This window comes from Sprattus sprattus (assembly GCF_963457725.1).
Source record: "Sprattus sprattus genome assembly, chromosome: 3".
Taxonomy (NCBI): domain Eukaryota; kingdom Metazoa; phylum Chordata; class Actinopteri; order Clupeiformes; family Clupeidae; genus Sprattus; species Sprattus sprattus.
The window spans coordinates 61,267,457-61,271,984 of NC_137922.1; positions in this window are offsets into that span (position 1 = coordinate 61,267,457).

Genomic DNA, 4,528 nt, shown 5'->3' on the forward strand with positions numbered 1-4,528 from the left:
AGTGAGTGAGTGAGTGTGTGCACGGGTGCATTCACGTTTGTATGTGTATATATCTGTGTCTGTGCTTGTTTGTTTGTTTGTGTGTGTGTGAGCGCACGTGTGTGTGTGTGTGTGTGTGTACATGTTTGTATGTGTATATATCAATGTTTGTGCGTGTGCGTGTGTGTGTGTGTGTGTGTGTGTGTGTGTGTGTGTGTGTAAAGGACTCTTGAGTATGTTGAGTGTTTTAGTGTACCCTCACGGACACTTATACATCTAGTCATGGAGTGTGAGTGTGTGTGTCATCTTCCTAGAGACAATCCATCTATCTGCCAGACAGCAACACCCGTTATCTATGTCTAGAGGTCAGAAGGTCATCATCCAGGTCATAAGGTCATCATCCAGGTCATAAGGTCATCATAAGGTCATCATCTAGATGTCATGCGGTTTGGTCTGGAGTAGGGATGCACTGAATGACAGGTCAACCATTAATCAATACTTATCATTGTGGATGTTGTCTTCTGTTTTCAGCATCTGTCTTTGGTATGGCTGACAATAAGTTTAATCAAATCAAATTACTGACGAGAGATTGCTGTACGCTGTGCTCACTCCTCTAAGGTCTGACCATTTTAATGATATTTGATGATTTGCTTTGTTACTACCGTAACGTAAACAAGTCATGAAACGCGAACATTGGAACTTAAGATTGTTCCCTACAACTGAAGGATATTTTTCTGTATAACGTTACTGTAAATAGTTTCCAATGAAGAAACAGAATCAACCGATTTATAAAGCATTTTGTCCCTCAGTTTGGGGGGGGGGGGGTGGGTTGTTAGTTCATAAAACTTTGTATAGTTAAAAAATAAAAAAGAGGATTGAACAGTACAGTGTGAAGATGTGGAAATATATTTTATAATTAATCATATACCAGTATTAAAATCAATTTGATGCTTTGAAGGCACACGAATTGAATAGCCAATGAATATTAGGTTCGAAAATACATTTGCCTGATTAAACACGACGTCCAGTATAAACTATGCCCTCCTCCAGGCTTGTTCTTTAGTACAGAGACAGGTCACTGTGTTGGTGGAACTGATACCGATAATGACGTCGCTGTGCGGCTCTAGTTAGGAGGTAGGGTAAAGATGCATCGTGTGCACTTGTGACCAGTCTGTATTTACACACACACACACACACACACACACACACACACACACACACACACACACGTGCAGGATCACAGAGTTGTCCTGCTATCACAGTCTCATTCACACACCCCTACGGTTCTGACACTGATCAGCCAAGCCAAACTATCATCACCCCCACCCCTTTTTCAGCCGTGTCAGAACAGTCAAACTGTAGGCACACACACACACACGCACACACACACACATACACACACACTGCTTACATATGCATTATTCTCTAATTGCCACTAATTATATCTCGGTACTGGCACATTGTGTCTGCATGTTTTTAGCATTTGTGCTGCTTTTGTGTGTGTGTGTGTGTTAATGTGCACACCTGTATGAGAGATATGAGACATTGCTTGTGTGTGTGTGTGTGTGTGTGTGTGTGTGTGTGTGTGTGTGTGTGTGTGTGTGTGTGTAGATATTTTTTTAGAAATGGAATGTATGTCAATGTAGACCACCAGTGTTCTCAGGGCAAATAAACATTGTTTCATGTGAATGATGCTTGATTTCTTTTATTAATACATTCTTATTTATTTTACTGGGGATTCTTTTCATTGACCCCAAACATGTTCACAAAACACAAGTATTCACTTATACTTGCAGCAGGTAAGCACTCCGTCTCTCACACCCTCTCCTCAAGGTGTGAGGCTGCCCTTTAAAGAATGTTGCCAATTGGGCTAAATTGGTCCAGTCCAGTTCATTATTTTATTCTTCTCCTACGTACCTGAAGGACCGGGATGTCCACTGCCAAGGGCAGCAAGTTAGCAAGTAGAAAAATAAATAAATAGAAAAATAAAACACTATGAAGCAGATGGAATGGAAATATCTGCATGTGATGAGTCACATGCAGATATTTCCATTCCATCTGCTTCATAGTGTTTTATTTTTCTATTAACTTGCTAATAACATGCAATGTTTAATATTGTCATTGGCATCGTCGCCATTATTATTACATATCAAAACACCCATTTTTGTTTATTCATAGAGAAAATAATTTTTTTTGAAAGATTTAATAAAAACAGAAGAATGTAGAAATATCAATTTTACACACAACTATTTACAGAAAACACAGACTCATTCATCAAAACTGAAATAGTTTAAAATATTGTTTATTAACAATACAACTACTATAATACAACTGTTAACTATTTACAATGCTATCGTCGTGCCAACAACAATGCTCAGGTATGAGGAACCAGATCCTCCCAGGTCACAGACAACACGCAGAATCAGAAATGGTGATACAAATGTTTATTTACCACACAGGAATGTAGGCACACAGCAACTGTATAAAGAACCCCACTAGGCGACAGGCATCAACCCCACTTATGCTAACCATGTCTAGCGTGCAAACCCCCCACACAATGTCCACACATCAGCAAGATACACACCTCCCCCCAAAAGGTTTTTATCAGTATGCAATACGAAAACGCCGACCTACAGAAGATGTGATGAGCGAAATTCAAGTCAGATAACAGAGAGCGTCTGTAACTTAGAAAACTAAACACAAAAGGTGAACTTACTTCAATACTGAAAGTTATCTCATACAGCAGTGTTGTAAATGTGTAAATACTCACCATGTCGACAATTTGCATCGGTAGATTCCAACGATTCGTTATAGATTCAGCGTCCGGCTTGCTTCTAGTCCTGTTACCCTCTTCGAAGCTCGAGTCAAGACCGGGAATCACTTCCAGGCGGAGATCCATATCGAGGCTTGTATTGTTTTGGCGAAATTACGTCACTGGTGACGTCCGAGGCTTCGTTCGCACGTCCACTGCTTCGAGAGGAGGTGCACGTTTGACGGGACCCTCAAAAGCAACTCTGGCATCATGGCAGTAGTAGCTACTGCACTACGGCCCAGAATCAAAAGCCTTATTGTTTAAATCACTATATACACATTTCATATGTAGGCTCCTCTTAGGACACACGCAGGACACATTTGATGGGATTAAATTGTTCCTAAAAGCTACAGAACTCCATACCTTTTTCCGCGTGTTTCATCAGTGACATTCTGAGAGAAAAGACAGGACTAATGCTGTAACTGTTTAGATTTTGTTTTGTTTATCTTTGTTCAAGTTTTGTTTTTTGGTGATTTATTTTCGTTTTGATAAGTTTGTTTTACCTTTTGTCTTTCTCATGATTGGGTTTAGTTTCGTAGGAAGTGAGGTCATGGGGGTCAGGGGTCACACACACCTTTATTATGGTAGCATACATTGCACCTGACTAGACCTGAGAAGCCGGCTCGCGGTCATGGTAGTATACCGCTGAGCCCAAGCTGATGAGTATGATTACGTTTACCTTGCCTCATTTCCCCTCTCAATCGTTATGCAGCCAACGAGGTATGTTTGTCTATTTATGATGCTTTATTTCTTTGATTTCTTTGGGTTTGAATGTTTGGTTTGATTGTCTGTTGATTGTGTTTTTACTGCTTTTAACCAGTTCGACGTTGGATTACAACTGAATTAAAGAGAATAATAAATCCATCAGTAACTGAAGAACTTTGGCCTTGCGTCTTTCCTGGAGGGGAGTGATAAATGCCTTTGGCCTTGCTGTTCCAAGCTCCTTGGCGGGTTTAAATAGCGCCAGTGCGGATGCTGGGGACCTCACAGCAACAGCTGTAAGCAACTCCCCCGAGTGACCAGCAGAGGGCAGCTAGGAGTCACATATTTTTGACACTGTAATGGACATACTGTACCAGATTGTGCAAGACATCACACATCACATTTAGCCACGAAATGAACATCGTTTAAACATTCAGCTTGCACAACAACGACGGCGACTGATTGTGAGCTGCTGTTTATGACAAAATCTCGGGTTTTACCATAGGGCGGCGCTGAATAAAAATGCGATCATATTTAAATATTATTTAAATAAAGCTTATTTTTGGAAAAATCGCTATCTTTTTTCTTCTTAATTACAATTGCTATTTCTGTGAGGGGTATGGAGATATTTTTTTGATTATAATATTTGGCATTTCTGCTGCCGTCAGATGGCCTCTGATCTTGCGTTAGGCCCTCTATTGTGAAATCTTGACTACTGTGCATTAGCTCCCAGATTGTCCCTGCTGCTCTCTCCCTGCTCCCTTGCCCATCGTCAGTTTGGACATTTATGTTGAATACAAGGGTGAGATGTATTCTGGGAATTTCTGTCGGCGGAGCTTGTTGAGTGTGTGCGTGTGTGTGTGTGTGTGTGTGTGTGTGTGTGTGTCTGTGTGTGTGTGTGTGTGAGAGAGAGGGGAGAGTGGAAAGAGGCGGAGGGGGCAGACTACGCGTGAGTTCGTGTACAAGAGAGGGGAGGGAGGAGAGAGAAACAGCCGCCTTCAAAAATGGCGTCTTCAAGGGAAAATGTCTAATAAT